The sequence below is a fragment of the Canis lupus genome, chromosome 1, assembly GCF_003254725.2.
Source record: "Canis lupus dingo isolate Sandy chromosome 1, ASM325472v2, whole genome shotgun sequence".
Lineage (NCBI taxonomy): Eukaryota > Metazoa > Chordata > Mammalia > Carnivora > Canidae > Canis > Canis lupus.
In genome coordinates this window covers 12652764-12679043 of record NC_064243.1, presented here as the reverse complement: position 1 = coordinate 12679043, position 26280 = coordinate 12652764, and the positions used below count along the sequence as shown (strand labels likewise).

The 26280-nt window shown below is 38.3% G+C and overlaps 1 long non-coding RNA gene across 3 annotated transcripts in view; it reads right to left on the bottom strand.

Annotated features, from left to right (window-relative positions):
* Positions 1-26280, bottom strand: part of LOC112644008 (uncharacterized) — a 65456-nt gene that overhangs the window by 11823 nt on the left and 27353 nt on the right. Inside the window, exons 5-7 of one of the 3 annotated variants that reach the window (XR_004810762.2) lie at positions 12571-13090; positions 12309-12489; positions 7831-7945 (exon numbers count right to left, since the gene is read on the bottom strand). This is a non-coding gene — a long non-coding RNA (uncharacterized LOC112644008). Of the gene's footprint in view, positions 1-7830; positions 7946-12308; positions 13091-26280 lie in introns of all 3 variants that reach the window. The other 2 variants (XR_004810761.2, XR_004810765.2) reach the window with 2 other exon arrangements.

Here is a 26280-nt window from a genome sequence, read left to right as displayed (position 1 = left end):
TCAGGATTAAGAAGAATGGAGAAGGGAACTACTATTAGTATTTTTATATGAAACATTTAGTGCTTTAAAAATATACTTGCATTATTTAACAAAAACGAACTTTCAATAAAATAAGCAAGGTTTTTTTTTAATGTATTAATATATTTAGCATAAATTGATGATTCAAGAATTGCAGGAAAGACATTGAAATAAAAAAGAACAGAAGAGCATTCTAAAGATCTGGAAATTTCTGTAGTGGTAGAAGAGAAATTATTGAAAAAAGAGAGTGACGATACAATTTATGTTCTAGGTCTTATATTCCTGTTACAGTGGAAGCAGGTGTTTCTTCCATTTCCACCAATATTTCCCTCTGATGGCATCCTCCATCCAAACTTTAACATTAACCAAATGACATACCTCGTTCAGATTTCTCCTGATTTCTGCAGTTTTCCAGCCAACTGTCTACTGGACATCTTTGCTTGGATGTCACCAAGATACCTGAGAATCATCATGTTGGAAACTGAACTCCTGATATTCACTCCCCATCACATCTTCCTCAAACATTTTTCTTCCTAATGGATGGCACCTCCACCCACACTGCAGAGCCACCAGAAACTTGGGAGCTCTCTTGGTCAGCTCATTCTCCCCTTCTCTTTGTAACCTGTCACAAAGACCAGTTGATTTTCCCTTTAAATATCTCTTCAACAGATCTATCTTCCCTATGTCTGCTAGCCCTGCCTTATCTCATACAAAACTAAGTATTTTATTTAGTGTAAAAACATTGACTAAAGTGAGGAGGGTGATTAGGAGATGTATTTTATTTAATGTAAAAACATTAACTAGGAGAAGGAGGGTGATTAGTTCATTTGGAAGTTAGAGGAAACTCGGACACACCCTTGAGGAGACTCCACCACATTTTATACTAAGTTGGAAGCAATTATGTGTTTTGGAAGCATTTCTTACATTTTTTTCATCAAACTGTTTTCAGGACCTTCTGCAATGTGTTTCTTCAACTATTGTTTCATGTTATTGAATGTTTATAATGTACTGAAAGTTATTGTTATAAAACAAGAGAATTACATAATCAGATATATAACATATTTTTGATGATGATAGTGATGATGGAAAATAGAACAGAATACCTATTTCTGAAATGCTTATATACATATATATATATATTAAAGATTTTATTTATTTATTCATGAAAGACATAGAGCAAATGAGAGAGGCAGAGACTCAGGAAGAGGGGAGAAGCAGGCTCTATGCAGGGCACCTGATGTGAGACTCGATCCCGGGTCTCCAGGATCATGTCCTGTGCTGAAGGCGGCGCTAAACCGCTGAGCCACCCGGGCTGCCTGAAATGCTTATATTTATTTAGCTCATGACTCCATGTAGAAGGAAATTAGCTTTCAAAAGTAAATCTTGTCATTCCTCAATTTTTCTTTTAAGATGGGAGACTCTTTCTCCATGAGAAATTCAATGCTCCCAGGCTGAACTGCAAAAACATCTCATTTTCATGGAAATTTTTAAGCCCCCAAAGAAAGGTTTCCAATGTAATGCAATCAGTACAATCTCAAGTATTTCTACCTGCCCAAAATTAAAATATGGCAGAACAGAAGAACAAAAGTTCTTGGGAAGCTTGTCACTTTCACTGACTATCTTTTCTTGCATGCAATCTACTCCCCAAGAACTGAAAAGCCGAATTCATAGTAGTGGCAGGATGAAAAGACAGCTCAAAGGAGGGGGAAAAAATCAATGGGAAAAAAATCAATGTGAAAGTTGTAAAAGCTATACCAATTAGCTCTCTAATATATGGCCTTTTGAAGTGCCAAAGAGCATTTTTAAGTGCTACTTTTTATTTTTATTTGAATAGACTCACTGCTAATGGTACGGAAGCAATCATGTGAAACCAAAAAGACTAAACCCTAAAAAGAGCCTTCAGAAGCTAAAGGAGTATTTATAGTCTATAGGATGGGTCCTTTATATTCACACCCAGTTTTTCTTGCTTCCTGTGAATTACCTTTCAATATATGTTGACATATGACTCTCAGAGTGTGTTTTAATCTCTTGAATAAGGCAGAAGAACAAAATAGATACCATAATTTGTAACTTTTCCTGATATGTTGGGATACATGCATATTCTCTTACTCTAACATTATCACTAAGGAGTTTAAATTCCCAAAAAGAGTGCTTTGGTACATAGAAATAATAAGAATGGATACTTCATTATTATTATTACTATTATCTAATCCCATTGGGTTCTCTGATTTCTGATGAAGACTATAATGAAAATATCGAAGGAGATAGTGTTCTTTACTCACTGTAAAACATTTATTTTCCCAATTAAGCCTTAAGATGAGAATAAGATGAAAAAAAATGAAAATAATTATCCTTGGGATAATAAATCATGCTCAGTTTTTAAGTAGTAACAGCATTCATTTATACAGTTCTTATCATAACCCAACACCATTCTATATGTTTGTTAGCTCATCAGTTCCCCTAATCCTCAACTACCCTAAGAAACAGGAGTATCATTATGATCCCCATTTATGGAGCAAACAGATCCACAGGAAGAGTAAATAATTTACCCAGAGTCATATGAGTAAGTGATACAGTGGTGATTCCCTCGGGCTGTTTGGTGCTATGATCTTAAACAACTGCTTTTCAGTAAAACATACTTTGGTGGCTAAAAGTTGTAAGACTTTATTTAGTGAGAGGCAGAGATCTGGCATTAAATATTTGTTGCAGAATTAATTAAATAGGGAAGCCCTGCTGGTCTATCATAAATATAATAAAGGATATCTTAGCCCCCTCCAAAATGTCTTCACTGTGTCTGAGACTGAGTAGTAGTATAACTACCTAGAAGAACATTTATATATATACATATATAATATATATTTTTATATTTATAATTTATATATATTGTATTTTTGTATAATTTTTATTTTATATACTACATATTTTTATTATATATGTATATATATATATATTCCTAGAAGGAAATTATATATTTCATAAAGTGGTTAGACCTAGTGAAGACTGTTAGCTAAAAGCCATGATTACAGATGATAGCCTTATCTTTATTATTTTTTTTTCTTTTAAGGGGATATTCACTGTTTTTTTGTTTTTGTTTTAATTTTATTTATTTATGATAGTCACACAGAGAGAGAGAGAGGCAGAGACATAGGAGAAGCAGGCTCCATGCACCGGGAGCCCGACGTGGGATTCGATCCGGGTCTCCAGGATCACGCCCTGGGCCAAAGGCAGGCGCTAAACCACCGCGCCACCCAGGGATCCCGATATTCACTGTTTTAAAGACACTCTTTATTGTGTTAAGAAAGAAGATAACTTTTTCTTATTTATTAAAGAATTTTATTATTAAAAGATGATTCATTTTACCAACTTACCTCTCAGTAGCTATTGAAATAAATCATTTGACTCTAAATGTATTCTTGTTATGATAATACTAATAATTAATAATAATGTATTTCCAAAAGCTAAGTAATCCTTGCATTCTTAATAAACTCTTCTGTGTAAGGCATAGCCTGATGGATTCCATTTGCTAGTATTTTATTTAGGACATCTGCATCTATGGTAATATTTTTCTTCACTCGATAACAATATGAATAGCACCAGAATAATTTTTCTTTGACGATAAAACTTAATCAAGACAACTCTTGATTAGTGTACTTTGGGAGTAGCTGTTTGATCGTCATAGTTGTGGCTCTATTTCATTTTCTTAATGTCCTTGAAAAATAGTGGTAATTCATATTTTCACAGAAAATTTTCTATTTTGTCTGCATTTCAAAATATATTAGTATTTTATAGCTGTGTTCCCTTCATTTAAAAAAGTTTTTCTCCTGTTCCTTAAATATAATTCATTTTCTTTGACTTTACTTTGTATACTTTGAAGTACATTTCCTTTTTTTTTTTTTTTTAAAGATTTTATTTATTTATTCATGATAGTCACACAGAGAGAGACAGAGAGGCAGAGACACAGGCAGAGGGAGAAGCAGGCTCCATGCACCAGGAGCCCGACGTGGGATTCGATCCCGGGTCTCCAGGATCGTGCCCCGGGCCAAAGGCAGGCGCCAAACCGCTGCGCCACCCAGGGATCCCTGAAGTACATTTCCTGTCACGTATTTCCCTTTTATAGATTTGTTAAGGTTTTAGATTATTCTTTAAAAAGATTTTGTTTATCATCTGAGAGAGAGGGGCAGAGACAGAGAAGGTGAGAATGGGGAGGGGTAGAGGAAGAGGGAGTGAGAGAATTTCAAGCAGACTCTGCATGGAATGTGGAGCCTGAAAGGGGGCTTGATTTCAAACCCCTGAGTGTGAAATTTCTTGACCTGAACTGAAATCAAGAATTGGACACTTAATTGACCACCCACCCAGGCACCCTAGTGATTTTGTTCTTATACTCATTTTCACTCAGCCTTTGTTTCAATACCTTTTTGAGGGGAGTGTTTTTACATTCATGCCAGGATTTTTTTTTTTTTAAAGATTTGATTGATTGATTGATTGAGAGTGTGATATGGGGGAAGGACGGAAGGAGAGACAGAGAGAGAATCTCAAGCAGATTCTGAGCTGAGTACCGAGTCTGATGCAGGCCTCGAGCTCATGACCCTGAGATTATGACCTGAGCCAAAATTAAGAGTTGGACACTTAACTGACCGTGCCACCCAGGTGCTCCTAGGATTTTGGATGTTTTAATGACCATTTGAGAGCACTGGCTCTTGCTTCATTTATCAGCATTATTTCTTTATTTTCCTTTCTAATTTCTGCTCATTATCCATATCTTTTGCTTTCCTTTTTAAAAAAAATTTATTTCTTATGCTAAATGCACTGTTTAGTTTCATAAATAGTTTCATAGTTTCAGTAACAGAAGCTTTTAAAGATTGAAATTTCCCTTTGAGGACAGCTAGATAATGTCACAACTTTTGACATTTTATTATATCACATTTCACATTTTCTTAGTTTATGGTTTATTTTGACATAATAATTTTTATAAAAGAGCATATTAATTTTCTCAAGTGTTTAGATTTTAGAAATCCTTTTGTTTTTAAATTTCTACTATTGTTGAGTTGTGGTTAGAGAATGTGGCCTTCTAAATTTCTGTGTTAGAGAATGAGTTGAAGTTATACTCTGAATGTGTATCTGTATGTATGGATGTATATAGTGTATCATCATAGATTTTTATAGATTATCCACAAACAGTTAATATACTTCATTTTCTACGATACAGAGTTATCATTCTCTTTTCGTACTTCTACTGATTTGGGCTTATATACATGAATACTACATTGGGCATTGCATAAAGTCTGGTATATTGTGCCTTCTCTAGCACTAGCACCTGATGTCAATACACATTACCCTTTCATTCTGTTTAGAATTATCTTACATCCATTTTTTGTATTAGTTTTATGTTGCTCATTTTCTCTAATTTAATGAATTTGAACAGTGTTTTACTGAGTTCGTTGCAAATTTTATGTATAATCATAGTGTGCAAATTTATCTGCTCATTTCCAATATGTAGGTCTGATTTCTGTATTTTTATCTCATTGCATTGAATTATGTTTATGCAATATTAAATAGTGATGATAAAACTAGGTATCTCTTTAATTCTTCTGATTTTAATGGATTTATCTTATTATTTTCTACAAGTTTAATGGTAACTCTGGATTTATCTTATTATTTTCTACAAGTTTAATGGTAACTCTCACTTTGTAATAGGTATTCTTTATTCTGCTAAAATTATTAGTATGCATTTAGAGTACTGAATCAGCCTCTCCTATCAATTTTTCTTTACTTTCCTCTCTTTTTTTGTTTTAATTCTTAACTCCAATTGAGTGCATTACAGTAGTTTGACTTTTTGATTTATAGAAAAAGGAGCTCTTATCTTTTTCCTCCTCTGCCTTCTTTCCTCAAATATCCAACCACCACAGCTACCAACTAGAAACAAAACCAATTCAATGCACTTCCTATCAGCAATTTCTGCCTTCCTCAATTCTACATGAATCATGGTACATCGATATATTACTCAGAAACAACACTGCCATTGACATTATTGATATTACATATGAATGAGGGAGTGATTCAATTGAGAGCATGGGGTTATGTTTGATAACCCAAAACTCTTCCTGATGCAGCACATGAGAAAACAATAGAGTCTCTGGATATTTCCCAAAAATGCTGAATAATTTTCCCTGCCTAGCAAAATAGCCTTTTGTTTACCCTGCTCTTAATAAACTCCTCTGTATGAAAGGCACATGGAGTTGCGGAAACGCACAAAGCAGATAATGAAATCTCCAGGTGTTTGAGTTTGAAGGCTGTTCTTTATGTTACTGCTTGTTTTGAATGTAGTAGTCTTATGTTTTAAATGTTTATGACAAAATTATCACTTAGAAGACTTAATTTTAAGAAAAACTAATTTCTTCAGGCATATAGTGAGGTTGTCTTTATACTGACAATGTGGAATGCGACCAGTGTCACTGTTTAAGAGTATGGCTTACATCCTTTCCCGAGAAAGGAGTAACAGCCAATATGACATTTGTTGTAAAAGGGTAATTATTAGATGAGAAGGTTTTTGCTGGTAAAGACTTAAGGAGTATAGTTTTTTTTTTATCATAATGCTTTTCATTTTGTAGAAAATCAAATTATAATTATTGACTTCTATCTCCTTTTGCTTGATACTAATGTATTCTAGGGAAAAAAAACTATTTTTAGTTTATTTTAACCACTCTTTGACTTATCTTTTGGTGTTCTAGAATTTTTTGGTGTCTCTATACAGGTCAGCAACAAAATAAAAAGGAATATTGCCTTATAAATTGAAATGTTTACAGAGTTAATGTTGAGTTCATTGTTACTTAGTTACTTGAAAGCGTGTGGTATATAACAACATTTTTTAATTTTTTGAATGACTGGTGTATTTGTCTCAGAGAACAAAATATGCTGAGAAGATTCCTGCCCCTCACCCCCATTGATTCCTTCTGAGATGGAAAGCCAAGGTTGCTTAGAGTATACAAAAGAGCAGCTAACCCACTGAGCACTGAGGGTTTTAAAAGCAGGATGCAAACAGGTACTTGAGCAGCATTAACTCTAAAATTTATAAGTTATGGGAAAGAATCAATGAGAATTTAGGGTTTTATTTAAATTTTTTTCCAGTTTAGGTTGTAATGGACTCTTGAACATTCCTGTAATAGCTTGTTCTGCTATCCGAGCATTGATATTATGGGTAAAAGGAATTTTTATAGTGATATCCCAATATGTGAAGACACTCTTTCCAAGTTTATACAAGTAGGTCCAAGTTTTAAGATTTAACATTTGAGGACAGTATTTCCCAATATTGTCCATCAACCTCATAAACTCTGTCCCCTTTTGTATTTTTCAGGTTATTCCCTTGCAATAAATAAGGGAAGGGAAGCAGAAATTGCAGAGATGAAGTTTATTTATTTTTAATAATTTTTTTAAGTAAGCTCCACATCCAACGTGGGGCCTGAACTCACAACCCTGAGATCAAGAGTCAGATGCTCTACTGACTAAGCCAGCTAGGTGCCCCAAGATGAAGTTTAAATCCAGGCCTATTTGATGCTAAGTCTGTAATCTCTCTAATGCTTCATGCTGTACAGAGAAACTAGAACTGTATTCCATTTATTAATCTGAACTTTTTTTTCCTCCAGGAACTTGCAGTTTTATTAGAGTTTTCTTTTTAAGCTAGAAGTGTTAAAAATATTTTCCCTTCTCCTTTTCTTTCTGCCACTATCTAGACTCTGATGAACACAGGAATTAACATAAAGTTATCCACCAAGTGTCAGAAAAGAGTGTAAATAACACAAAGCTCTGAGTGCCTACCAGTCAACAATCTAGAGGCAGTTCTCCATTTGGCCATATTTCAGGTTATCTCTGGTGATTGTTTCCTCCATCCTCTGGTGGTGGCAGGTGATGAATGATCCAGTTTACCCCATTACTGTGGGCAAGCATTGAAATGATCAAGATGAAAGTGTTCATCAATACTACTTTTTTTGTAAAAACTAATCCTTACAATTATTATTATAACTGTAATGCGCTGAGTGCCTACTGGATGCCAACAGTTTATAAAACTCATAAACATACGATCAGAAGTGAGTTTTTAAATCCCCAGTTTACAGAGGAGGGACCCGACAGCTCAGAGAGGTCAAACCACTATACCATCATACACCACTGGTTCATGTTTCAACATGAGTTCAAATCCTGATCTGCCTGTTGTTACAACATACACACTTCTCGCTTTACCCTGCTGCCTATCAACCAAATAAATAAAATGCAGGCAGCAGGCATCAGGGGAGGAAGCTAAGAATACAGGCAGCCATCTAATCATGCAAATGTCTTCCAATCACACTTCACTGTGTCTCATATGTATAATCTCATTTAATTTATGGAACATACAAAAGTGGAGGCCAAGAATGCAGAAAGACAGAGTGAAAGGAAAGTGCCTGTTTTGTATGGAATCACTAAGGGAAAGAAAGGTCACATTGCCAGCTGGTGCTATGCTGTCTGTCATCAGGTTTTATAATATGGTGTAAACACTGGGGTCTGTGACACTGAACAAGAAGGGAATAGCTTATTACCTCCCAAAATAGCACAAATGCCAAGCAACTTTAACTGGCTTAGCCTCAGGAAATTTCTCCATTCTCCAAGAATGTAAGGTCACATTAAATTATTTAGAGATTTAGAGACATGAGGCTTGAGTGTATCAAAAAGTTAAACCTCGGTGCATTATTTTGATGATGGTTGAGTGAGGACTTGCTGTGTTCTTGAGTTCAGACTTCCTAAAGAGGCCTGATATTAAATCAGTTGTTGAATTATGAAAAAATAAACACAACATCTTATTAAAGGAAAACTGAACTATACATGTATTAGTGAAAAACCTACTTGGCATATTCCTCTGAATTTAAAATAAAGAAGCTGTCTCCCAGGCAAAGGTTGTCATTCTGTAGGGAAGACTTGAAATGAAATTATAAATCCCCAAACAGAGATTTTATTAGAGTGGAAAACCTGACAGAATCATAACCACAGAAGCAGAATGTGGCAAAGGCTCTGATGAACACTGGCTCTATGTGATTCTTAAACCATTAGGACAACAGAGAGAAGAAAACATCAATTAATAATTTTATGTTTACTCATACTTATTTCTCACTAAAATGGTTATATTTTCCTTTGGTAAAATTAATTTTGATAATTCTCTTTGAGAGGCTGTTTAAAAAAGAAAGAAAGAAAGAAAAAAAAAAAAACCTCCAAAAAAAGTTTCTAACTTAGGAAAACTTTTCTATCTACAATGATGCCTGTTTTTCAGAAAAGAAAAAAAAAAAAAAACTCTCAAACTCAGACTTCAGGAATCTGCGGTATTTTCTTTAAAAAGAGGAGGAAGAGGTTGTTTATGCAATATCCATGTCCTCACTTCTATTATCCATATGCCTCCTCTCTAAGCTGATTGCAGTTTATTTGGCAAGGCAATGCTTTTCAATCTTCAGCAGTGGGATCCTATGTTTGAATAAAGTTGTGTATAGAGACCTGATCTATAAATCAAATGCAGGGTCAGCTAGACTGTTGAAAACTGGAAGTTGTGAGTAGGGAACAAAGCCCACTATAAATGATTTCTCCTCCCCACTCTGTAGTCCCTAAGTCTCCAAGGAAACCATGAGAAGAATGCCCCCAACCATATTCTTAACCAGATTTGACTTGTTCAGATTCCATTCCACTCCATTCTTTGTGGTTAAGTGCCTGTTCATGTTTCTGAACTCCTGCTACATGTTAATCTTCAAGAATAATAATAGATAATCACCATGATAAGCAATAAGTCATTTTTTTTTCTAGGGTTAACTAGCAGTTCTAAAGGTTTTTTGTTAAAAAATGTAATCATAATAGCAGGTGTCAATACTATGTACAAATACTGTAGTAAGAGGCTATATTTCAATACTGTATCAGTGGGGGTTCTCCAGAGAAACAAAAATCAATGGTGTGTGTGTGTGTGTGTGTGTGTGTGTGTGTGTGTGTTTAGAAATTTATTTTAAGGAATCAACTTGTAATTGTTAGGGCTGGCAAGTCTGAAATCTGTAGGGCAGGCCTATAGGCTGGACAGTCTGAGGTCTTAGTCTTGAGGCAGAATTTCTTTTTTTTTTTTTCAGGAAATTTCAATTTTTGCCCTTAAAGCATTCTACTGATTGGATGAGGTCTACCTGTATCATTGAGAGCAACCTTCTTTACTTGAGGTCAAATTATTGTAGATTTTAACAACATCTATAAATACCTTTATAGCAACACGGAGATTAGCGTTGATTAAATAAGGGTACAGTAGCCAACACATAAAACTAACCATCAAAAATAAAATGTAACATAACTTTTACATGATATATACACATAAAATAAATGCTAAATATATTAATCTAGTAATTTCAAGAAAGTACAACACATTTAGAAATTAAACACATTTAATAATTAAAAGCTACTGCACTTGGGACACCAGGGTGGCTCATCGGTTGAGCATCTGCCTTTAGCTCAGGGCATGATTCCGGGGTCCTGGGATTGAGTCCTGCATTGGGCTCCCTGCGAGGAGCTGCTTCTCCCTCTGCCTGTGTCTCTGCCTCTCTCTATGTGTCTCTCATGAATAAATAAATTAAAAATCTTAAAAAAAAGTTACTGCACTTAATTTGAAGTTTTAAAAGCATACAAAAATATTATAATTGCCTTATCTGATAGTTGATCTTTGTTTCATGACAAATTATTACAGAAGAAGAAAATTTTCTTTCATTTTGGATTTTGTTGGTTGAATTGTTAAGGTGAGTCCAAATGTATCTTCCTTTTTTTAAATATTTGCATCATTTTATTTATTTTTTATAATAAATTTATTTTTTATTGATGTTCAATTTGCCAACATACAGAATAACACCCAGTGCTCATCCCGTCAAGTGCCCCCCTCAGTGCCTGTCACACATTCACCCCCACCCCCCGGCCTCCTCCCCTTCCACCACCCCTAGTTCGTTTCCCAGAGTTAGGAGTCTTTATGTTCTGTCTCCCTTTCCCACACAAATGTATCTTCTAATTGTCATTAGGGTACTTTTGGAACCATATAAGCTCACTTCCCTTTTTAAGAATGAAAATACTTGTGTGCTTGTTCTAATTTGGTTTTACTAGTAAAATCAATATTACTTTTGCAAAGTTAGATTTTATATCCGTCTCTGTGTTCAGATCAGAGTATCACACAACATTCGCATCTTCTATTTGAGATTCCTCGTTAAAGTATTTACAAAGAACTCTAGCTTTTAGTGAATAGCCCAACACTTAAAAACTCCAGAAAACATCACTGGATAATATTCAAATAATATAATATTTGGTTCTTTTAGAAAAGCCAAGGACATATATTGCACTTACCAGTTTAAAGGCTTCTTTTACTTCTAACACGGATCATTTCTTAGAACACATCTCATAGGACTTATATACATATGCAATTGCCCATATTTATTTTATCTGCAGAAATGTCACATTGTTTGCAAAAGGCCACATCACACACTTATATCACAGCAGTGGCCACCGACAATACTAATTGACTAGATCGTGTCCCCTTCTCTGTGTTCCCATTCTGGTTCCCAGATATGTCAGCGTTAACCTTCAGCTTTCCATGTCCATATGTCCTTCTTACTTTTGACATATGTAGATTCTTTTGAAACTAGGAACATATTGATTGTTAAGCTTTCGTTCTCACAAGAAAATTAAAAGATATTTTCTCTTTTACCTGATTTGTCAACTTAAAAAAACCACTATTTTTTCTGTTCATTTATATTTTGATACTTTTTTTCCTCTCAAAGATTTTATTTATTTGAGAGAGAGAGAAAGAGACAGAAACAGAGACAGAGACAGAGAGATACAGAGAACAAGCAGTGGGGAGGGGCAGAGAGAAAAGCAGAGGAAGCCTGATAACTACACGGGGCTGGATCCCAGGACCCTGAGATCATGACCTGAGCTGAAGGCAGATACTTAACCAACTAAGCCACCCCAGCACCCCTTAACATCTCTTTAAAAAAAAAATCTTGAGCCAATTTTAAGATTCCCCACTCCCTTCTCTAGGATAAGAAATAAGCATTTGTTTAAATAAATAAGTAAATACATTTCTTACGGTAACAAAATAATCCTGATTCTTCCCTCCTGTCCCTGTATTATTGTCATTCATTTTTACTTCTGTGTGAGTAGATCTACAAACAGGCACGAATTTTCAGTTATAGAGATACAAGTTCTAAGAATCTAATGTATAGCACAGCGATATAAAAAAATAAGAGAAATAAATGTCTTTATTTTACCTTCACTTATTTCCTCTTTGATGCTCTTCCTTTCATTGTGTAGCCCCCAAGTTTCAGACCTGTATTATTTTTCTTCTCTCTAAAGAACTTCTTTTAACATTTCAGGCAAAGCAGGTCCACTGGCCAGAAATGCTGGTTCACAAACTGGGGGGTTCTTTCGGTAAGATCTGGAACTGGCCTCCTAAATAGAGGGCAGGCAGATGAAGAGAGAGACAGCCATTCCAGAGCCCTAGGCACAGGTTTAATGAGCAAGGGCACTTACTTAGGAGGATTGCCTTGGTGCTCGCAAGATCTATAGATCTCTGCACCTACTCGCCAGAATCCTAAACGTTTCTAAAGAGGCCTGAGTGGGGTTCCACCACGTATGCTGCTCAAAAACACTTGCTTGCTCAAGGCTGTACCATTGAAGACAGCTGGCTGTGGAAATGGGAGGCAGCGTGCTTGTTCCAAAGACTGAGAAGGTGCAGGAGCCCAGGGCCAACTGGTGGGTTGACCCGAGGCCACGTCCTCTCAATGACCTTCCCAGACACTCCAACCCTCAAGACTGCCTCTTACAATCTTCTGCAATGTGCCCAGCAGCGTCAGCAAGGGACTTCACTTGGAGGTGGCTCCCTTGGCTGTAGTGGAGGCAGATACCACAACAACACAGGTTCACCCAAGAGAAAATGCAGATTGAGATAATGATTCCCAAAATATGTAATTTTTTTCCACCAGGAGCTCACTGATTTACTGAGTCCTCCACGCTGGGAGTTGAGTTACACAGAGAGTTTATTTGCGTCCTCCTGTGATTTAATAGAAAAAGGATACATTAGCAGAGTCATCAGGTATGAACACACAATGGTCTGTTTCATTAATGACACAGCTACCTTCTTGCACAATAATAATGGCCAAGGCCATTCTGTTTTGGAGGACAGCTTTTACCAATTAGAGACCTTTCAGTGTTCGGTAAGGACAGGCATTGCCAAGCTATCATTTAAGGCTTGTTAGTGAATTTTGTAGGGCTTCTAAATGTGCTATCACAATCCTCAAACCAATGAGGAGGGCAACAATGGCAGCTGAATGATCATATGAGTAGAAATAGAATATGCCCTCTCTCTTGAGGAGAGGCTGGGAAGATTTGTTACTGAGGGGTGGACTCTCCTCTGTGTCCAGGGAGAAACTGGGGTGCAGCGGCCCAACCACAGAAGTGGAAGCCCAAGGTCAAAGATTGTGCCACATGGCCACTGGGTCCCATTCAGGGCAACCCAAGGAATACCTGAGGACGAGTAGTGAGTCATTGCCAGACCATCTGCTGTCCTTGAATGTGACAGAATGACTGCATGGTTCCAGTGATCTCTATCTCATATTCCTGATACAACTGGGTTGATTCTGTTTAAAGTGATTTTTCTGTTCCCAGCAGATGGGAGCCCTGGTGGTCAGATGGCCATACGCTGGGGTGAGCCACGTGAACTTATCCCAAGTCTGAGTGTGGCCACCCATGGTTCCATTGGTGGTAGTTTTAGGGCCTCCCTGATCAGCAGTTGGATGGGCTGCCTGTGTTGTCTGACAGAAAAAGAATACCCAAGCCTGGTGTTATAGATAATGTGTGTCACCAGGCAGTCTTCTGGATCAGCACTGGTAATAGCAGATGCAATAGGAGTAGGAGTTCTAGGGATCCCTGGGTGGCGCAGCGGTTTAGCGCCTGCCTTTGGCCCAGGGCGTGATCCTGGAGACCCGGGATCGAATCCCACGTCGGGCTCCCGGTGCATGGAGCTTGCTTCTCCCTCTGCCTGTGTCTCTGCCTCTCTCTCTCACTGTGTGCCTATCATTAAAAAAAAAAAAAAAAAAAATGGAGTACTAGTTCTAGCTTGTTTCCAGTCCCCTGCCTGAAGCGGTGATACCCATCATGGCAAAGGGACAAAGCTAGAGAAGCTGCCAACACATTCAACAGTCCACCAGGCCCACAAGGGGGTCCACTATAGAAAGGCATTTTCATCAGGTGCCCACCCAGGACCAGACACCACAGAAGGAGCAAAAGTCCAAAGTTGAAAAGAAAGATATTTAGTAGGAACTTGTATGGGAAGGCCTTCCCCTTCTATAAGAATTGTGTCTGTGGCCTGATCCTTAGATGTGGTTGCTGTGTTAGAAACTTCATCTGGTTGTCCATTCATACACGTTAGTGGCGGGGAGGCAGAGCTCCCCTCACGCAGGAGGAGATATGATGGGGATGGGATACGTCAGATCGGGACCACTGCATTCTCCCCTCTTGCAATGCTGTGTGTTCTATTCCAGGTACAGTGTGTTTCCATAGGTCCAGCTTGCAGCAGGACTTTGGGATCCTAGTGGAGACTGGGTAGTTCTCCCTCACCCAGGAGTTCAAAGTAACTCGCCCATCATGGAGGGATATTCCATTGTGAACTCCAGTAGATGACACCTTTCCTAGGCCTGAGGGGCCTGGTGTTCTCTGCAGCATAGCACATTGATTTATAGTAAGAGTCTGGCCAACTTCATCTTCTGTGACTTCCACACCTTTGAGGTGTTGGGGAACTTGGCAGGCGCTCCTAATCTGGCATATGGGGCAGCAGGCTCTCCTGGCTGATCATTCAAATGTATCAAAGCCTGGGACAGTGCTTTAGTCAACTTGGCCAAGAGATGGCTTTAGCTGTTAGTAATTTAATTTACTGCTTTAATACTTCATTTTTCCTTTCTACAGGAAAGGAAACCTTTCTGCTTATGGGTTATAGGGGAGATGGAATCTCTATTCAATGGCATGTTCTTTTCCCAGTCTTGTACATCATGGCCTGTGAAATATGACCTCCAAACATGTTCAACATGGGTATCCATTTATGGTATTCAGTTTTCCTAATCCCCTAATGGTGGCAGCCTGGTTTTCACCTTTACAGGGGAAAGCCTGGGTGAGACCTGAAACAATGTCCATATAAACCAAGGCATACTTAGAGCCCTTATTTGAAGGGAAGGAGCCAATATAATCAATCTGCCAATCTGTCACCAGTTGGAAACTCCAGTGGATGGCCCCAGACTCCTTTGACAGTTGCTTTGACTATTGCTGAGACCACAGAGGACATTCTGTTATTGCAGCTACCCAAGCACTGTATTTCAAGGGTAATCTGGAGTCCTAGGCAACATATCATCCTACCTGGGCATGACAGCAGCTGCTTTTCCTATGCACCTAATCCACTATATCTTCTTTTTTTTTAATTTTTTTTTAATTTATGATCACACACACACAGAGATGAGAGAGAGGCAGAGACACAGGCAGAGGGAGAAGCAGGCTCCATGCACCGGGAGCCCGAGCGGGACTCAATTCCGGGTCTCCAGGATCACGCCCTGGGCCAAAGGCAGGCGCCAAACCGCTGCGCCACCCAGGGATCCCCAATCCATTATATCTTCTGAAGGGTTAGTTGCTAGGGCTCATACCTTAGCCAAAACATTAACTTCTTGGTTGCCAGGGGTTTTGTCTGTTCCACTGTTGATCACCACAATGTCCTCCGCTCCACTCTCTTCACTCCTCTAGGGATTCCAACCTTTGGGATCCCAATCAGGCTTTGTCACAAGCACCTGGACCTTAAGCCTCTCATTGTCACCCTCTTAGCTTTGCTGAAGTACACACTAGGATCTCCAACTGCTTCTCCTGCTCGTTCACCTTGCCTGCCCGTCCTGAAGGCGGTAGAGTAGTGGACGCTGCACCTTGTCCTCTAACCTCGACTCTTCTTCCACCTTCCTAACTCAAGCTTCAGCCTATCCAATCCTGGGGCAGCAGTTTGCCCTGTGTTCGCCACTCTCTTATGCATTAAGAAGAGTTATTGGGATCCCTGGGTGGCGCAGCGGTTTAGCGCCTGCCTTTGACCCAGGGCGCGATCCTGGAGACCCGGGATCGAATCCCACGTCAGGCTCCCGGTGCATGGAGCCTGCTTCTCCCTCTGCCTGTGTTTCTGCCTCTCTCTCTCTCTGTGACTATCATAAATAAATAAAAATTAAAAAAAAAAAAAAAAGAAGAGTTGTTGATTTTTCAGTCTGTTCATGTTTTACTTGTTAGGATGGAGTGACAACTTCCAAGCTTCTCACCTGTGGCTTCTTCTCTTTTTTTATTAGCGTACCAGTTATCTGTTATCATGTTAACAATGTAGCCAAAAAAAAAAAAAAAATGCCATGTAACGAAGTGCCACATTGCCTAAAACAACAACACATCAGGAATTTGGGAGTAGTTGAATTGGTTGGTTCTGTCTCAAAGTCTTTCACAGGGGTTGTAGTTACAGTATGAGTAAAGGCTAGAGCCATTGAGTCTTGGCTGGAGAAAAGTCCATTTTCAAGCACGTTCATGTGATTTTTTTTGTCAGTCATGTTATAACAGAGACTTATGGGAAGAAGATACCATGGCAGGTAATGATTCTGGGGAAAGGTGAATGCAAGGCAGACCATGTTGGATAAGTATGATAGGCCTCGCTAAGGAGTTTGGTCATTGTCTTCCAGTGGAGGGTACTTGGAGGCTTTTAAGCAGTGAAAACTGTTCACAGAAATGGAATGTTAGTAGCTTCATTGTTTTATAGTGTGGGATCAAAAGGTGTTAAACAGCAAAGAGACCCCTTGGTCAAGGTTTATGTCAAGAGAGGGAGAAGGCTCAACAGAACTCACCTGCCCATCTGTCTGCAGATCTCAGGAAGCTCTGAGCCTCTGCAAGTTTTGTGACATTTTTTGATCAGAATTAGATTCTGAGCTAGCTCCAGAAACTAGAGAATGTGTCCCTGGGCTGGGCTGTGCTGTAAACCAAGCATCCAAGCATACCAGCCATCGCATCCTTTTGCTTTGGATGTTTTCTGTAGTTCAGGCAATAGGAAAGCTAATATGTATCAAACACTTATCTCCGGCATGCCTGCTTTAAGTGCTTTACGTGAATTAATACCTTTAATCCTCATAAGAGCCCCTTGATAAGTTACTATTATTACTCAAATTTTATAGATATGAAAACTGAGAGATGCAAAGTGGGTAAGTGTTTCATGGTTACAAAGATAATAAAGGGTGGTGCTGAAATTCAAATTCAAATTCTTAACCCTCTCATTGATGCCACTTTCAGGGAAATTGCATAAATACTCAAGCTTGGAATTGTGTTTAGATTAATTAAATTTCTGCTGCAGACAGCTCAGGGGAAGTAAGCATAAACAATGTAATCTTTAAGTTAAGATAAACCATGGTCTGTTTTTTACTATTTCTAAAGAACATTTTTCCTTGAATTCCACTTTTCCTTGAATACCAGTAGGACAACAGAAATGGATTGTCAAAGTCCCGTACAAAGGCAGAGCATTATTGGTAAACATTTCAGTGTAATTCTTTTTATTCTTTCCACCAATTGGAATGTGTCCCATTTCCAATTTTCAGTAATATTATTTGCCTCTTTATCCTCAAAGTAAAACCACACTGTAACACATGTGATTAGTCCATTACTTATTGAGATATAATCTGTATGTTCAAGTAAATTATTATACTGCTACCTGGGTATGGCTTAAAAGTGGAATTGACCAATATAACCGACACTGACAATCAGGTGTCTTTCCTGGTACCACATAGATTGTAGATCAATGGGCTGTGAAATATTAATCCAAATGTAGGTCTGAGCTTATTCTTTTCAAAATGTGAAATTACATGATTCACTTTATATACATATCCTCAATTTGTTAGTCTCTAAATGTGTAGCTATTACTTTGGCTATTTCTGACCTACATCTATTTCTACTTCACGACGGCCTCAGGTGTTAATTTTGATAACTCTCAGCTTGTTATATGAAGAACAAACTTTGTCTTTAATTGGACTTGTACAGAGTATGCATCATAAATAAGAAAAATCTAAATCTTTTTCTGCTTTTACTAAATTAGGTATAAGAACCCTTTCAAGCGTATTATCTTGTATTTATACTAGTTTTAATAAGTTTGGAAGATTAAGGGCATTACTTCTTGAACAAAGTTGGAAAGAATCAGATCCTTTTTTTAGAATGTGTTACAAACAACGCTCTTTATAGCTGCCAGGTAAGACACAAATTACATTTTCCCACATTGTTTATTTTTTAAAGAAGAGGATTACATACATTGCCAATCTGTTGTAATCTCATTAAATTGCATGTTAACAAAACTCTCCGCAATACAATTAAGAAAGGTCTCTAAAGATTATCTAGCCACACACAATGAGCAGCCGTTTTCCAACTCCTGCATGGACCACCCTGGAAGTGTCTAAGTAGATGATGCCTTCTGTGGCACTAGTGGGCCTTACTGTTAATGGCGACTCCTGTACCTGTGACCCAGAGCCCCTGGAAGTAGCTAACATACTATAGGAATTCCTCCTGCCACTGACAGGTGCTCACCCAGTCTTTCTTCCTTACTCAGAGCCTCTGCTCTTGTGTTTCTCTCTGCCTAGAGTAACTGTGACTTTAGACCTTTGCATGCGTAGAGCCTCGACTTTGAGTTTGCTCAAATAGTACTTCCTCAGAAACTTTCCCTGATGAATGAAAGAAAATTCCAGCAGCTCCAGTGACAATGGCATGTTATTCTGTAGGGTAGGCATTCCATCGTTCAAAGCTCTAGGTGTTGAAACATCTGTATTCATTTGGTGGGGTTGCAGTAGCAAAACACCACAGACTGGGTACTTAAACAAAAGACATTTATTTTCTCCTAACTTTAGAGTCTAAAACTCTGAGACCAAAGTGTTGGCAGGTCTGGGTTCTCCCGAGGCGTCTCTGCTTGACTTACAGATGGTCACCTTCTCGCTCTGTCCTCACATGGTTTTTCCTTTGTGCACACATATCCCTGGTGTGTCCACATTTCTCCTCCTTACAAGGACACCAGTCAGATTGGATTACAGCTCACCCTAGAGGCCTCATTTTAACTTAATCACCTCTTTCAAGGCCCTATCTCCATATACCATCACCTCCTGTAGTAATGTGGGTTCACCAAATGAATATGGAAGGGACACAAATTCAATCATAACACCATTCTTTGCCCAAAGGATTCTTCCTGCATTCTGGATACCCTCTTCTACATCAATACTTGTCTTTGGAGCATTATCTCATGCCCTTCGTACATGATACTTTACTGAACTTAATTTGAAAATGCCTGCTAATTTACTGTAGCAGATGAGAGAATGTGCCTCTCAGATTTCCTACTGCAGTAACCACGATTGACTAAAGGCCGCACTGGGGTGCTCTGAATCCTTTGCTGCATCTGCACCAAGGTGATACTCCTGTTGGCTGCTCCCAGCCAATGACTCAATGCAGCAAGGATATCAAGGCAGATTCTTTCCTATGAGACACAGTGCTCCTCTGGCTGGAGACTTTGGCTTGAGGATTCTCATCAGTCTCTGGAAAATGTCTTTAAGCTGCTCTGTAATCTAAGACTTTCTTTCTATCTCTCCCCATCACAGGGCTGAGATCTGCACTAGGCTGATGGCTTCCCATCCTCCTCTGGCCCCCTTCTCATTTCCCCTCACAGGCATTTCTCCCAATAATCTCTTGCACATCTAATCATCTTGACATCTTTTGGAGGACTTGGAAAAATGACTTCCACCTGTGTAAATGATAGAGGTCATCTCTTTTCTGAGAATGTGACTTAAATTGAGACAATGAACTCAAGAGTGGAAATTCTAGCAGGCAAGGGAAAATATATATATTTTAGAGAGCTGAAATACAACTGAAATAATTCAGCGCTTAAAACAGGTACAACATGAATTTAGTTAAAGTGTTTTTCAGACTTCTAAATAAACCATGAGGTATTTTAAATATAAATTTATGTTACAAAATTTTTATTCTAAACGCAAGGATATTTCATTTCTCTTTACATTTGAACAAAACAGATTTTTTTTCATACCGAAATTGTCAACAACAAATCGATAGAAATCTGGAGGGATAATAAGAGCACATATTCAGGATAAAACCTTCCCATTTGAGCTTCCAAAACTTTATCCCCAAACCCATTCCCCCATCACACAGCCTCCCTACACCTGCCTACTCTGAAACCAGCCAGAACTAATCTCATTAAGCCCATTACCTGTTTGTATCAATCACCACAGGGAGTCCCAGGCTTCCAGGTTTTCCCTCACTGCACACATTTTAATCACTATATATCTTTGCATATCCTTTATTATGTCTCTTTCTTCCATCTTCCCTAAACCTAAAACCTCTCTAGTGAGCTTTCTGGAATTTATGGTCCATTATAAATAAAACTCCCTGCTCTCTTCTCTAAAAATTACCCTACACCCACTCTCAATGAAACTTAAATCTCCCTTAAGGATGTGGCTTCCTCTGTAGGTACTCAGGTGGAAGATGTTCTGACTCCCTCAGCCCTCATCCCAGCGTGCCTGAATCTGGGTAAGTGTTCTCTTTGTCCCCACTGTCAATTTCAAGATGCAATCCCTCTATGGTCCTAAAAGTCTGTACCATTGATTATGAGGCCATTTGCTTTAGCCACATATCTCCTGTCCCTCACTAAATCTGCTCCAACCACAATGGTCTCCTTAATTTTCCTCAATCTCACTGGAAAATGACATCCTCAGGTCATGGTACTTCTTACTCCCTCCCTTATAACATGCTCTCAAATATTTGCCTAAGTTGTCTGTTTCCTCATCTCATTTAAAAATTTTTTTGTCAGACATCAAAGCAAGATACCCTGTCTACAATATTTAGAATGGCAGCCACCTTCTACAAGAGTTCTTATAACCCATTGCTTATATTTTCTCCATGATGCCTGCTTTTTATTCATATCCTCCATCAAGAACTTAAACTTCAAAAACATAGATTATGTTCTTCACCAATGAATAACCAGAGTCTACTATAGAATATGTACTCAACAGACATTTATTGGATGGATACAATAAATTGAATTCATGGAACTTATAATTTTTCCCCTCCGATGGATAAATTAAATACTCTTTTAAGAAAAATCACATTGCTTTCTGTGTTGTTCAACATCTTCCTATTGTTTTTTTTTTTTTTTTCTATTTGGCACCTGATGCTCTGCTAATAATGCAAACATAAATAAAGTCTGATTTCTTACCTTGATGAGTACACTTTCTAGCTATAAGGCAAATACATACAGATTGTCATAATAACAGGAATAAGTATTTACATACATTTAGGTTTTAATTTCCTCTGGCAACTAAATAACTGCAGGATACATTTGAGGGGGACAAAGCCAGAGATTGGAAAAACAATTAGAAATGCACAATAGCCAAATGATAGACAGTGGTACTCTATGTCAAACATTTATTTGGGGATCCCTGGGTGGCGCAGCGGTTTGGCGCCTGCCTTTGGCCCAGGGCGCGATCCTGGAGACCCGGGATCGAATCCCATGTCGGGCTCCCGGTGCATGGAGCCTGCTTCTCCCTCTGCCTGTGTCTCTGCCTCTCTCTCTCTCTCTGTGACTATCATAAATAAATAAAAAATTAAAAAAAAACATTTATTTGGAATGGGAAGGGGCGGACATATAGAAAATATTTAAGAGGCAAAATTAGGGAAAATAATTTTGATTATATTTTTAAAAGTGAGAAAATACAAAAGATGGTGTGATAAAGAAATATTAGAGGAAATCAGTAGAAAGAAGATGAGAAATTAACATTCCACCTGATGAATGTTGATGCCTATGTGAGATATCTAGAAGAATATATTCTGGATATTGATCTCAGTATACGGCTTGGTAGAGAAGTACAGGATGGAAAAATACATTTGGGAGTTTTCAATGTCTGAAGTGTTTAATCGTTAGAAATAAATGAGATAAACCAAGATAATATATAAAGTCAAGATAATCAAGGCACAAAGAATAACACTGAGAACAAGAACTTGGAACACTTGTAGATAGGATAGTTCTATAGAGAGAAGAAAGTGTCAGAGACACCACTTCCCCAAAAAGCACAGTGCATACTGTGGTATAAGGTAAACCAGAAGATTAGAAAGTGAAGAATGACAGAGTAAGTAGAGTTCCCAAAAGCAGCAGAGAAGCTCAGTAAACTCAGAAATGACAATTTTCACTGGACTTAAAATTAGGAGACCACTAATGCAGTTTCAGTGCATTGGAGAGAGAAACAGGTGGCATGCAGGGCCCTGGAGCACTGAATGTGCTGTGAAACTGTGGACAGTGTGGCAACAAAGCTTTCATTAATTGCTGATTAAAATGGGCCGTACATGAAGCAGTAGCTGGCTGGGAGATGCTAGGGGAGGCTTAGGAATATTTAGAAGCTAAAAGGAGAAGCAGAAAGGAGAATGTTGAAGATACAAGAGAGAGAGAGCGATTGATGGAAGGGGAAACACTCTGGACACAATATTCAAGGGTGGGATAAAGACCTGAATGGGAGGGACCAAGAGAGGCCAGAGGACTGTGATGGTCTCAGATGTGGATGTAGATTGGCTTGTAGGAAGGGGACTAGTCAATGTTAATTGACACAGGTAGTCTCTCTCTCTCTTTTTTTAAATTTAATGAATGAGGTAAGTTTTCTGTTGGTAATTGTAGGCAAGGGGTTTGAGTATTAAGAAAGACATCTGTGGGGGATCCCTGGGTGGCTCAGTGGTTTAGCGCCTGCCTTTGGCGCAGGGCACAATCCTGGAGTCCCGGGATCGAGTCCCGCATAGAGCTTCTGGCATGGAGCCTGATTTTCCCTCTGCCTGTGTCTCTGCCATTTCTCTCTCTCTCTCTGTCTATCATGAATAAATAAATAAACAAATCTTTAAAAAAAAAGAAAGAAAGACATCTGTGAAAGCTTGGAATATTCAAAGAAGGGGATGGAAGAGAATGAGAGTGTTTACAAGTCATCAGAACGAAGACACAAACTTCTTGGGGAAACAACTTGCATGGTTGTGTAATATCCCCCAATAATCCTTGGTCACCACAACTGCAAATGATAAGGCAGGCACTGACATTGATTCCTGAATTAGAGTTTTAGTAGGAAAGTGCAGTAAAACAAGGTAATTGAGAAACCAGAGGGGAAAGAAGTAGGGTTGATGGTTGCTCCTGTTTTCTAGGTGGTACTGGGAGGGAAGAGAGGCCAGTAGGAGTTGGTAGAAAAAGAATAAAGGGATCAAAAATCTTTAAATTCCTTGCAACCGAAGAGTAGAACGGTATGTATGAAATCATGGGAGATTTGGGAGGATGGGAATACAAGATTAGAAAGAGGGTTCTGGAGGACAATCTCTCAGGTAGATTTGTTTCACATGATTTCACATTTAAGAAATTGTCTGTTAAGAAAAGGTGTAAATTTTATGAGACTTAAGGATGCCCATGAATTTGAGAATAGGCAGGGTTTGGGGATCAAAAGAAAATACAGAAATATTGTAGTTTTAAGTCCTGACATGGGATCTGAGAGAGAAATAACTTGTTTGAGGGCACACGGCTACTTAGTTGAAGAATCTGGATCAGAGCAAGATCCTTTTGAAGGCTAGAGTAGATTTTTTTAAATGTTTATTTTAATATTGCCTCTTGTTATCTAATACTGGGGACTATGTCAGTATCTTCTGATGCCTGCCTGGAGTTTAGGAATCTAGAGCTTGAGGTAAGTTGTGGGATCTTTGTGAATAATAAGCCTAAGGGAAAGTAAGCAAAGATAAGAAATGAAAATTTGCTTTTCTTTTGCTCATGAATTCATCCTATATTTTTCATTAATAAAATATCTCTCTCTCCCTGTTTGCATATACACCTTATAGAGGAGGAAAGTTGTGAGGTTGGTTAAAATTTCTGTGGAATTTATTATTGTCTTTTATTACTTTCAAATACTAGTCCAAGAGGAAATCTAATAAGTATATTATTAAAAAAGGAAAACAACTTACATTTGCATATTGAGTTGTATTTTTGGAGCACTGCTGCAAATATTTCCCCGTATTTCCTGTGTTGACTCAAAGTTATTCTAATAATTCCAGAGTTGGGGTGCTGATATGCTGATTACTTGTCTCCCATAAAAAGAAAAGTCTATTTTGAAAGTAGCATTAACAAGCGACGCTGTGCACAAATTTGCACACATTATTAGCACTTTGGCAACAGGTGCCTTTTCTCTGTGGAGAACACAGAATAGGTACTACAATTCTCTGAGCTGACTCCCACAATGGATTTTTAGTTAGCTTTCAAAAGATAAATAAAACTGCTTCTCATCTCTTAAAGGTAATGCATAAACACACGCTAAATGACTGTGACTAATTCTATAAAATCACTTGTCACAAGGAGCAGCTCAGCACATTTTGACTCTTTGTAGGGAGGGAGATACTCTTTTATAGTAGTAGTATGAGTAATGTAATCTACTGAGTCAGTAATAAATGTTGGCTGATACAGCTAAACTCTAATCCCATTAGATAACTATTATACTATTCTATATTAATTAGGTAGCTTTAAGCCCTAGTGTTTGAAAATACAATAGATGATAAACTTAAATCATGGAACTAATGATAACACCTGGTATTAAAAAGTGTTAAGGAAATATATTTATTTATTAGGTATTTCAGGCATATGGATTTAGAAAATTATTCAAGGTAGGTGATGCTCAGCTTAATAGAAGACTTAGAATTTGGGAAGTGTATTCCAGGTAGAGGGAGCATGAAGATAGGAGGAAGAGAAGTATGTCTGGGGAATAACAGCTAACTTTTAATTAATGGAACATAGGATGTGTGTGAAGTAGGGACATAGGCAAAGCTAAGGCGATACTGGAGGTAGGCAAGGGCATGGTCCCAAGCAATAGTTGATTAGGCATAGGGCCAGGATAAAAGCCAATCAAGGAGGATAAAAATTAAAAACATCATTATGCACAAAAGTTGAGGTAAAACTTGTAATTCAACAATAGTATCCTCTGTAAATATCATGGAAACTGTAGTAGAAGTGTTGCCTTACATAACATGGTTAAGTTCTTGTCATTTTCCAATGCATGAAAATTCACAGCTTTATCTCAAGAGCCAGGCTTCTTGAAATGCAATCGTGTGGCTCGTTCTCAGTCCTTAACCTATTTGATTATTTTTCAGTATTTTATACTATAAAATACTATCATTTAAAATCTTTCCCATTGGCCTACATAAAAATATACTATCTAATTCATTTCTCCAATGCCTTCTTCAAGCCCGTGCTTCTAGCCGAATCTAATATCACTCCTGCCCCTCCAGTAAATAAATCTGTTAACTCTCCAGTAACCTCACTCTGGGCTGCCATATCTGCCCCCTCCACAGCACACACTTACCTTGACAGGGTCAACCACTTCCCTCTGTCTGCACTTGTCAAAACCTATTCAGGTCAAGCTCCGGGAAAATGCTACTTTTTTCTCAAAGTTCTAATCAACTGGGAAGAATGAGTCTTTCCTCTTGCTCTATAACTCTTTGCCCAGGGCTAGTATTGTTACTTTCTTTCTTAAATTATCTCTGTCACCCAGCCCTCTTATTCAAGATGTTAAAATGATTGAGAGGTCAGGCCCTGGCCACTGTCCTGTCCCTGAAGACATCTCTTTTATTCAGTTGCCAGTTTCTACATATCTTCTTCCCACATATCTAGAGGTGGTGAATCTCTGTTAGATATGCAATCTAATCTCAGTGCCCAGGACTAGTTCTCAACAACCAACCTTCAGGTATAATGTATTTAAGGCACTGACTCATCCATACTGGTTATTGATACATTGTTTTATGCTGAAACATGAAACTCTCCACCAGTTATTCTGGCTCCTGTACTCAGCTGATCCTTCCTCTATTCCTTTCTCCTTGACTATTCTGTTTATCTCTATGGTAAGGAATATCTTGAAGTCCTTTAGTCTCCACCGAGGTCACTGATTGTTTGAGTCAGTAGACAGTAGGTGTTCAATAAATGTCTGTTGGATGACTAAATAAATACAGCGTGTGCCTGAATTAGTGAATGAATGATAAAGACTTAGTAGACACAAGCAATGACTGCCACTGTCCTGCAAAGGACACTGGAAGTATAGGCCACTCCTCAGGTATAAAATTTTTTCCACTCTGGAGCTTTCATTCTGATCAGAAGGGTGT